Genomic DNA, 12,187 nt, shown 5'->3' on the forward strand with positions numbered 1-12,187 from the left:
GCAACGCCATGACGTAACAGCAACAAAACGTCAACTTCAGTGAAGACTCATTATTTGGTTTCCGTTTTTCCATAATCCGTTTGTTTGTTTTATTGTATCGTGCGGCTACGTGGAAAAATACGATGTGAGCAGTCATCCTTCGTGCAATAATGGGATATTTGGTTGAAAAGAAGATGCATTGTTTGGCTCGATCATTCTAAAAAAAAATGCAGTCTGACTTGTGTTTCTTTTTTTACATTTTAAGTTCGCCACTGTGGCGAATTCTAGCAATCGGCAAACGTGAGGCACACCGCTGGCAAACGCTACGCTCGTACATGATATTACAGGCTACTGACCGTCCACGCTACATGCGGTGTTTTGGTAACGGCCCATAGCAGTACCGTGCTTGCGGAGAGATTGAACTTGCGAACCGATGCATATCGAATCGAAGGCGAGTAAGCCAACCACTGGGGGTTTTCCCAGTGACTTGACCGTAAATCAAAAAGAACGCCTCGACCCCCAACATCCCACCACCCGAGGACTCTAAACCTGCGGTTCTTTAACTTAAGGCCACCGTTACCACAGCCGTGCGTGATGGAATTAGCAAAGCCGCCGAGGGCGAGGCAATTAAGACACCTCGCCGCCCCGACAAGCACAAAATGGGGTCGAAGATGACAGCCTTTACCCGGCCCACCCTGTTACGTGGAAAACCACAAAGAATGCAACCGAGCGTCGACCTCTCGGTCGGAAGAGCAGAGTTCCGTGTGTACATGAAACGGAACATCTGGATACGTGTCCATGACCTGTCCTTTTTTTACCCGTGACGCGATATGAAATATAGATAACAATAATAATTTACATTTATTTGTATAGCGCCTTCCACGAATGTCTCACATATACATCTTAAATAGTATGGACTTTTATGTAAACTTGGAACGAGGATGAAATATCAAACTTACACACAACACGGAGTCGTCACAGACATTTTGGGTCATCCAAATAAACAGGTGACCTCGGTGGGCAAGGTCAAAGTTCTGATGATTCATTTGCAGAATCTGACTCAGAGATACGTAATGGGAGCAACCACGATGGCTGGTGACGATACTTCGCGAGCTTTAACGAATGGTGCAATATTGACTTCGAAGTTTGGGTCAACAATTCTGGCCAGAGGTCTTCACCAGGTCTTACTGTAAACTGTTTCCATCACACAGTCGCCCATCTGAACTCTTGCGTTGTTGTGAGCGTCGTTAACGTTCCACTGGAGCTTGAGGCTGATGTGGCGTGGTGCGCGCTTCCTATTTTAAGTGCAAAAATTATGAAAACAATGGAACTGTACGGCGTCCGGTATTATATGTTGTGCTAGTGTGACATTCTGGCTTAAACATCCTGACGAGGCCGAACGCGCGGGTTCACTGGCCGTGTAAACACCGCTGCCGACTCAAAAATAGCCACCGCCACCATCGCCACCACCGCCACGCCAGCGCGCATGAACGCCGCAATAGTGTACGTATGTTTGTTGTGGATCGCTCCCCAACAACACACCACCGGTGGTGATGATGCTGAAGCAGTAATAACATTTGCTACGTTTATTCATCACGTGACAACGTTGATAACTGGCGTTGTGGGGTGGATGAGGGTGTAGGACACACATTTTACCTTCGCGATCTGACGACCCAACAAACATCAACTACAAATCATAACATTGGACGTAAAAGCCGACACGTGTGTTGTATGTATGTATGTATGTTGAACTTCTTTGCACCGTACATAGCCAACCGTGCTAATCGGAGGTGCGGGGGAAGGAAAACAAACTAAACACAAAATGCAGTTCTAAAGATATTCGTTTTCAATCGAAATTCAAAAGTGCATAGTTCCAGTGGCTTCCTAATATTGGAAGAGCGTTCCAGACGGCCGCACAAGTGCATCTGAAAGCGTGCGATGCGGTGGTCATCTTTGTTCGATGGCCAGCCAAAAGAAAAGGTGTCACATTGCTTTTAATGGCCCACGCTATGATGCGGGCGATCCGTGAGCTTCGTCGCCCTGTTAATTACACAGTGTAACGATGTTGTTTTGTTCCTGGGTAGTAAGTGTTATTTCCTCATTGCTTATGCCTCAAAAGTACACAAAATGGCTATTATTCCCCACAAACTTTGCTTTCGTGACCAGGACAGTAATATTTTGAAAATTACCTATTTTCAATGAGAAAATAGCAAATTTGTGTCTTTTCGTTCACATAACGTCAGAAAAAACATATGAATCAAAATGTACATGTATTTATACAAAAGTAATACAAAAATTACTACTAAAGATTTAGACACCAAGGCGCACTACCACAGGCGGGACTTGCCACAGCGGACCGAGTTCTCTGTGGGGACGAACAACGTCAAGTGGGAGCCACTGGTGGACCCCCAGAAGGTGCTGATGCCACCATTGCACATCAAATTGGGCATTATGCAACAATTTGTCAGAGCTGTAGATAAGGAGTCGGCAACCTTCAAGACTTCTTCCCTAAGCTGTCTGAGGCAAAGGTCAAAGCCGGTGTCTTCGTCGGACCACAGATAACGAAGATCCTGGAGTGCAATGAATTCCCCAAGACGCTCACTAGTAGGGAGAAAGTGGCTTGGAACAGCTTTGTCGCAGTGGTTCATGGCTTACTGGGCAATCACAAGGTCGAAAACTATGTGGAGCTGGTTGAGACTCGGGTGAAGAACTATGGCACAATGGGCTGTAGGATGTCCCTCAAAGTACATATCCTTGATGCTCATCTTGATAAATTCAAGGAGAACATGGGAGCGTACTCGAAGGAGCAAGGCGAGCACGTCCACCAGGATATACTGGACTTTGAACGCTGCTACCAAGAACAGTATAACGAGAACATGATGGGAAGACTACAATTGGGGGCTGATTCGTGAAAGTGATTTACAGTATAATCGTAAATCTCGAAAAACTACTCTTTTCTAAATCTTTCGTATTCATTTTTCATTACTTTAGTATAAATACATGTTAATTTTGATTCATATGTTGTTTTTTTCTGACTTTATGTGAACGCAAAGACACAGATTCGCCCGTTTTCTCATTGAAAATAGGTAATTTTTTAAATATCACTGCCCTGGTCACAAAAGCAAAGTGTGTGGGAATTAATAGCCATTTTCTATACTTTTTAGGCATAAGCAATTACGAAATAACACTTACTACCCAGGAACAAAATTGTGTTACATAGTGTTATCACGTCCGTTACAGGCTAGTCACTGTGGGGGTCGGATTGAGGAAGGCAACAATCCCCCCCACCCCCAAGTGTCCTCCCTGCTCCCCCACATGACATGCAATTATTGTATCACTTTTTGATTTATAATTTATTAAGGCAACGTTATATTTTGCTTCACACTCATGCTATGTGGGTCGCCTGGTTGTGTTCAAACGTCGATGCATGAATCACCGTCACGCCATACTACTAAATCTGTTACATAATGGTGCCAATCATTTTCCCAGTAGAGCCTGACTGCGTCTCAAGATTGTTTTTTCTCAGGAGGATCCTGCATTGGGATGTTTTGCCAATTTCCATTTTTGTTTTTGTAACGAGTGTTCTGCACGTGCCAAGAAACTGCAGAACCCCGAGTCAACCAGCCATGTAAACGAGGGGATAACGTAAAAAAAATCTGAGCACATAGTTACACAAACCCACTTTCGGTACTGCCATTTCCTGGCCACCTTGCAGCCCAGCAGGTTGGGAGTGTCGTAGCGTACATTGAAATGTGCGTGATCCACCGATCTCGCTGCCAACTCCCGTGTTGAAAACGTCTGGGACGACGTCAAATTTGATGACCACACTTAGGAAAGGCAACCACAATTTAAATCCAGATTATGGCCCCATCTCCGTCTCAACTGCATATGATTATCTTAAAACTACCATCAGTGCATTTAACAGTGTCAAACGTGCAGACGTGATTACATTTTCCATAGTCCTTTTTAATGTGCATTACCCAACTGTTTCACTTCACAGTTTTGCAGTTTCTAGAAGCAGTGGTTCCCAATTGCGATCCGTGGGCCACTGGTGGTCTCAGAGGCCTGGGGGAAGTGATCCTGTGGGGCACTGGTAGTCTGAAAAGCCTGCGGGAAGAAGTCCTGTGGGCTACTGGTGGTATAAATGGCCAGGGGGAAATGGTCCCGTGGGCCACTGGTGGTCTGAAAGAACCGCGAGAAGAGGTCCTGTGGGCTACTGGTGGTCTGAAAGAATAGTGGGACGTGGTCCCGTGAATCACTGGTGGTCCGAAAGGCCTGCAGGACGTGATCCCATGGGTTAATGGTAGTCTGAAAGGCCTGCAGGAAGTGGTCCGTGGAACTGTTGCAGATTAAAACAAAACTATTTTACTGTTCTATGAAGAAAGGCCACTTCCCAAAACGTCTCATTTTTATGTTTTCTTTAAAGGCCACACAAGCAGTATTTCTGACGAATGTGTTGAGTCTTTAATATTTTGACCTTGAAAAAAAACAATTTTAGTTTCACGAAATGTGGTATGTATAGAAGTAGAACACTTAATTAGGGATGGAACAATTCACTTGCGCCAAGTGCTTCAATGAAACGTAGCAATTCAGGTTCATAGTGCTATTCAATAATGGATTATTAGTTTTATATATAGTATATAATGTGGTGAATGGTAGTAGTGCAGTGTGTATACCCAGTAAACACGCTAACGTTGGGCCACCGTTTGCATGTGGTTGTAAAATGTCATGATTGGCCTCTATAGTCAAATAACATATATACAGTACGTTCTATGAACCCATAACATACGATGTATACACGTCAAAAACTATGGATGCGTACACGTATGCTTTAATGCACGTATCGTGAACTGAAGATGCAAACATAATAAAGGTGTTTGGGTTAAATCGCATAAATATAAATGCATCGTTAAACCCGCCACCAACCGACACAGCCAATGAGTAAAGTTTGTCACGTAAAGAAAAGGCCAAATAGTTACTACTTCAACACACCGATGTGTTGGAGAGTAATATTGGTCGCGAAGGCCTACATGTTAAACTGAAGATCCAACGAACCAATGCACCATTATGCTGCACATTTTGTGTTTTCACTCGTCAGAGCGACTTGAGATGCCAAAGCACCACAATGTCATCAATTTGATTTTAATACAGTGAAGAAAAAAAGCAACACCTTTGTCGGATGTGTAGCTTGTCCAATAACTCACCATTTTGTTTTATGGCTCAGGTAAAGACATCAGTGCGGCTGCAGTGACGTCGCCTCAGGTGATACTGATTTACACTCTGGAACACGGCGTTTATGGATTCATCAGTGTGTACCTGTCACTGTTAACACGTGTGTGGAGCAGCAGCCAAAATGGGCTCTGCGTTTTGTGTGATCACAGCGCCACCTGCAGGCAGGCAATAATTGCCCAAGACAATTTGGCCGAGCAATGTCTCCATGTCTCTCCACGAAAAAGTACAGTATCCGAGTACAGTAGAGATAAGAGAGAGCTGTCATTGCCATGCCCATTCTGTACTCGGATCACTAAACGTAATCTCCATTCATATAATAAAATGATTTTACATAATAAAATAAAGTGTTGTCAGTTTGTTTAGGATGCACAATCCGATTTGAAGGTGGAGAACCATTTACATCAGATTGGCCATCAGGGTCATTTGAAAAATCCCGGGGGGGACCCCAATGAAAATGAAGGGATCGGTTAGGAAACCGTTAGGATAAACGAATGGGATCTGTGGAGGGGACGTTCCATAAAGAACGGAGAAGACGATAACATTAGCAGATGGAAAGGGTTCGGGGTAGCGCCTGAACGGAGTCACTCCCTGAGTATTCATTATACGCTTTGCTGACAACGCAATACAGTCCAAGTTCAAGACTCACCCGGGCTAGAAACTCCCTCTGTTCAAATTCATACTACAGTATAGTAGACAGCAGTTTTGCTGGCTGGCTAATATTTAAAATTATTTCATCCCCATGATACACCTCATTATAGTGGTGTTAAAATACGGGACTGGATACGCAGTATTTTCCCTTTAAGGCAACCACACGGTGAGGAGTGACGGCACCACACCGCGCCCACAACACAAGGTACCACCTAGCACAGGGGTCGGGAACCTTTTTGACTAAGAGAGCCATGAAAGCAAAAAATTTGGAAATTTATTTCAGTGAGAGCCATATAATATATTTTAAAAGTGAATTCAACTAAATGTCAGTATAATAAGCCTCTGAATTTATTCTTTTAAATAATGTTGTTATAACACTCACCATTAATGCGACTTCTGGTGCTGCATGGATTTGCTGATGTCTTTGTAGTCGGGTTGGTACTTGGTGAGGTTAAGCTTCATGCAAGCGTTGAGGCTTTCATCCGTTAAACGTGATCGTAGGTTGGACTTGATGTTTTTAAGATGTGAGAATGACTGCTCACATGCATACGTAGATCCAAACATGGTCAATACAGCAATACTCACACGCTGCAGTGTGTGGTATGTGACAGGAAGCGCGTTCCAAGTTTTGAGAATCAGCTGGTCTTCGGGTTGGAGTTTTTTCTTTTCTGTCCACATGTGCTTGCTCGCCAACTCCGCTTTCTGTCGTGTGATTCTTTCCAAATCTTCATTCAGTGACTTGAACTTATTCACCCACATGTCTGAGGCCTTCAGGTCAGCCACTTCTGCTTCAAAATCTCTGACGGAGACACCAGGGATGTAATTCAGGTCGGCTGTGTTCAGTGAACACTCGTTTGGATGGGTGATGAACTTAAAAAGACGAGTGTGCTCACGAAATTCTCCAAAGCGTGCTTTGAAGGACTGTAGGAGACTGGATGTGCAGCCAGCTAGCTGGTGGAGATCAAGGTTTTGAATGGGCTCACTTGCTGTGCATGCATCTTTAAATTGGCTCAGTTTTTCAAAATGTAGTAAACGACCTGTTTCAAGATCCGTGATGAAAAGCTCCAGCTTGTTTTCAAAAGCAAATACAGCTTGTTGAAGGGATAACACTGTATTTCCAATGCCTTGCATTTTCACGTTGAGCTGGTTCAGATGTTCAGTCAGATCTACGAGATAGTAAAACTTGAGGAGCCACTCGGTGTCGGCTAGCTCAGGATGCCCGACGCCTTTCATTTCAAGGAAAGTCCGGATTTCGTTCAGGCAAGCCGCAAAACGGCTAAGCACCTTCCCTCTTGACAACCAACGCACATTGCTGTGCAAAAGCAGACCAGGATAGTTATTTACAACTTCATCCAGCAGTGTTTTAAACTGGCGATCATTTAAGGCTCGGGCAACAATAAAGTTGATCACACGAATGACCAGCGACATCACTTCGCCAAACTGCCTGTCACACATCTGAGCACAAAGTGCCTCCTGGTGTATAATGCAATGGAAACTTAGGATGGGTCTATTTCAGGGGTCGGGAACCTTTTTGACTAAGAGAGCCATGAAAGCAAAAAATTTGGAAATTTATTTCAGTGAGAGCCATATAATATATTTTAAAAGTGAATTCAACTAAATGTCAGTATAATAAGCCTCTGAATTTATTCTTTTAAATAATGTTGTTATAACACTCACCATTAATGCGACTTCTGGTGCTGCATGGATTTGCTGATGTCTTTGTAGTCGGGTTGGTACTTGGTGAGGTTAAGCTTCATGCAAGCGTTGAGGCTTTCATCCGTTAAACGTGATCGTAGGTTGGACTTGATGTTTTTAAGATGTGAGAATGACTGCTCACATGCATACGTAGATCCAAACATGGTCAATACAGCAATACTCACACGCTGCAGTGTGTGGTATGTGACAGGAAGCGCGTTCCAAGTTTTGAGAATCAGCTGGTCTTCGGGTTGGAGTTTTTTCTTTTCTGTCCACATGTGCTTGCTCGCCAACTCCGCTTTCTGTCGTGTGATTCTTTCCAAATCTTCATTCAGTGACTTGAACTTATTCACCCACATGTCTGAGGCCTTCAGGTCAGCCACTTCTGCTTCAAAATCTCTGACGGAGACACCAGGGATGTAATTCAGGTCGGCTGTGTTCAGTGAACACTCGTTTGGATGGGTGATGAACTTAAAAAGACGAGTGTGCTCACGAAATTCTCCAAAGCGTGCTTTGAAGGACTGTAGGAGACTGGATGTGCAGCCAGCTAGCTGGTGGAGATCAAGGTTTTGAATGGGCTCACTTGCTGTGCATGCATCTTTAAATTGGCTCAGTTTTTCAAAATGTAGTAAACGACCTGTTTCAAGATCCGTGATGAAAAGCTCCAGCTTGTTTTCAAAAGCAAATACAGCTTGTTGAAGGGATAACACTGTATTTCCAATGCCTTGCATTTTCACGTTGAGCTGGTTCAGATGTTCAGTCAGATCTACGAGATAGTAAAACTTGAGGAGCCACTCGGTGTCGGCTAGCTCAGGATGCCCGACGCCTTTCATTTCAAGGAAAGTCCGGATTTCGTTCAGGCAAGCCGCAAAACGGCTAAGCACCTTCCCTCTTGACAACCAACGCACATTGCTGTGCAAAAGCAGACCAGGATAGTTATTTACAACTTCATCCAGCAGTGTTTTAAACTGGCGATCATTTAAGGCTCGGGCAACAATAAAGTTGATCACACGAATGACCAGCGACATCACTTCGCCAAACTGCCTGTCACACATCTGAGCACAAAGTGCCTCCTGGTGTATAATGCAATGGAAACTTAGGATGGGTCTATTTTCATGTTCACGGAGAAGCGCCACAAATCCTTTGTTTTTCCCCACCATACACGGAGCACCATCAGTACACACTGAGAGAAGTTTATCCATAGGTAGACTTTTTTCTTGAGCAAACTCCATGAAAGACTTGAATAAATCCTCACCTCTTGTGGACCCTTTTAATGGCAGAACAGCAAGACTTTCTTCGCGCAGTGTGTCACCAACAGCATATCTTGCAATCACGCTGAACTGCGACAAATGGCTCACGTCTGTTGACTCATCCAAAGCCAGAGAAAAGAACGGCGCTGCATTTATGTCCTTCACTTGCGTTTCCTCCACTTTGTTTGCCATCACGATGGTACGATCATGAACAGTTCTTGCCGACAGAGGCATGTCTTGTATCCGTTTGATTATCTTGTCTTTGTTCGGAAGATCATCAAAAAGTTCATTGGCTACATCCAGCATGAACGTTTTAGCATACTCGCCATCTGTGAATGGTTTTCCGTTCCTCACTATTGCTAAAGAACCAGCAAAGCTAGCCGAATTATAGTCACCTTTCCGGGTCCATACGCGGAGTTGCTGCTGGCTAGCTTGCACCCTGCTCAGAAGCTCTTGGCACGCTTTCTTTCTGCTGTCTCCCGCAGGGTATTTTGATGCAAAGGTAGCGTGGCGCGTGTCGAAGTGCCGCTTTACATTCGACCGTTTCAACGATGTAATTTTGTCATTGCAAATTAGACACACCGCAGAACCCGCTCTCTCCACAAAGGCGAATTCTTCGGTCCATTCGTCCTGAAATGTACGATACTCGTCGTCTTTTTTTCTTTTCGCCATCTTCTTCGTCGAAGGGTTAGCTTTGAGCTAATGACCGAGCAGACGCAGTCTCAGACTGATTCAAAAGGGGGCGTTTACCTGTTTTACCCAGCAACGGCAAACGTAGGCCAGTATCATCCAATTAAAATAATGGACAATTGCTCCTGCAGCCCTGAACAGGACATGCGCAGTGAAAAATCGATGGATGGATTAAAACAAGTGAGAATATTTTGTTTTATCTGCGAGCCATATGCAATCATCAAAAGAGCCACATCTGGCTCGCGAGCCATAGGTTCCCGACCCCTGGTCTATTTTCATGTTCACGGAGAAGCGCCACAAATCCTTTGTTTTTCCCCACCATACACAGAGCACCATCAGTACACACTGAGAGAAGTTTATCCATAGGTAGACTTTTTTCTTGAGCAAACTCCATGAAAGACTTGAATAAATCCTCACCTCTTGTGGACCCTTTTAATGGCAGAACAGCAAGACTTTCTTCGCGCAGTGTGTCACCAACAGCATATCTTGCAATCACGCTGAACTGCGACAAATGGCTCACGTCTGTTGACTCATCCAAAGCCAGAGAAAAGAACGGCGCTGCATTTATGTCCTTCACTTGCGTTTCCTCCACTTTGTTTGCCATCACGATGGTACGATCATGAACAGTTCTTGCCGACAGAGGCATGTCTTGTATCCGTTTGATTATCTTGTCTTTGTTCGGAAGATCATCAAAAAGTTCATTGGCTACATCCAGCATGAACGTTTTAGCATACTCGCCATCTGTGAATGGTTTTCCGTTCCTCACTATTGCTAAAGAACCAGCAAAGCTAGCCGAATTATAGTCACCTTTCCGGGTCCATACGCGGAGTTGCTGCTGGCTAGCTTGCACCCTGCTCAGAAGCTCTTGGCACGCTTTCTTTCTGCTGTCTCCCGCAGGGTATTTTGATGCAAAGGTAGCGTGGCGCGTGTCGAAGTGCCGCTTTACATTCGACCGTTTCAACGATGTAATTTTGTCATTGCAAATTAGACACACCGCAGAACCCGCTCTCTCCACAAAGGCGAATTCTTCGGTCCATTCGTCCTGAAATGTACGATACTCGTCGTCTTTTTTTCTTTTCGCCATCTTCTTCGTCGAAGGGTTAGCTTTGAGCTAATGACCGAGCAGACGCAGTCTCAGACTGATTCAAAAGGGGGCGTTTACCTGTTTTACCCAGCAACGGCAAACGTAGGCCAGTATCATCCAATTAAAATAATGGACAATTGCTCCTGCAGCCCTGAACAGGACATGCGCAGTGAAAAATCGATGGATGGATTAAAACAAGTGAGAATATTTTGTTTTATCTGCGAGCCATATGCAATCATCAAAAGAGCCACATCTGGCTCGCGAGCCATAGGTTCCCGACCCCTGGTCTATTTTCATGTTCACGGAGAAGCGCCACAAATCCTTTGTTTTTCCCCACCATACACAGAGCACCATCAGTACACACTGAGAGAAGTTTATCCATAGGTAGACTTTTTTCTTGAGCAAACTCCATGAAAGACTTGAATAAATCCTCACCTCTTGTGGACCCTTTTAATGGCAGAACAGCAAGACTTTCTTCGCGCAGTGTGTCACCAACAGCATATCTTGCAATCACGCTGAACTGCGACAAATGGCTCACGTCTGTTGACTCATCCAAAGCCAGAGAAAAGAACGGCGCTGCATTTATGTCCTTCACTTGCGTTTCCTCCACTTTGTTTGCCATCACGATGGTACGATCATGAACAGTTCTTGCCGACAGAGGCATGTCTTGTATCCGTTTGATTATCTTGTCTTTGTTCGGAAGATCATCAAAAAGTTCATTGGCTACATCCAGCATGAACGTTTTAGCATACTCGCCATCTGTGAATGGTTTTCCGTTCCTCACTATTGCTAAAGAACCAGCAAAGCTAGCCGAATTATAGTCACCTTTCCGGGTCCATACGCGGAGTTGCTGCTGGCTAGCTTGCACCCTGCTCAGAAGCTCTTGGCACGCTTTCTTTCTGCTGTCTCCCGCAGGGTATTTTGATGCAAAGGTAGCGTGGCGCGTGTCGAAGTGCCGCTTTACATTCGACCGTTTCAACGATGTAATTTTGTCATTGCAAATTAGACACACCGCAGAACCCGCTCTCTCCACAAAGGCGAATTCTTCGGTCCATTCGTCCTGAAATGTACGATACTCGTCGTCTTTTTTTCTTTTCGCCATCTTCTTCGTCGAAGGGTTAGCTTTGAGCTAATGACCGAGCAGACGCAGTCTCAGACTGATTCAAAAGGGGGCGTTTACCTGTTTTACCCAGCAACGGCAAACGTAGGCCAGTATCATCCAATTAAAATAATGGACAATTGCTCCTGCAGCCCTGAACAGGACATGCGCAGTGAAAAATCGATGGATGGATTAAAACAAGTGAGAATATTTTGTTTTATCTGCGAGCCATATGCAATCATCAAAAGAGCCACATCTGGCTCGCGAGCCATAGGTTCCCGACCCCTGACCTAGCAGGTAATTTGTTTATTAATTTAACGACACCTACATGTATACTGGTGTCAGGTGAGCTGATGAGGGTTTAGGTAAATTTAAGACTTGATGAGTGGTGAGTCGGGTGGGTTTGGTGAAGGTCTGGTTTGTGGTGAGGATTCAGTGAAATTGATGAGTTTTGAGGGTCGGGTGTGTTGATGAGGGAGGGTCAGGTGACTTTGGTGAGGGGTGACGGTC

The sequence above is a fragment of the Petromyzon marinus genome, chromosome 40 (assembly GCF_048934315.1).
Source record: "Petromyzon marinus isolate PM22_M1 ecotype Great Lakes invasive population chromosome 40, UKy_Petmar_22M1.pri1.0, whole genome shotgun sequence".
NCBI classification, from domain to species: Eukaryota; Metazoa; Chordata; class Hyperoartia; order Petromyzontiformes; family Petromyzontidae; genus Petromyzon; species Petromyzon marinus.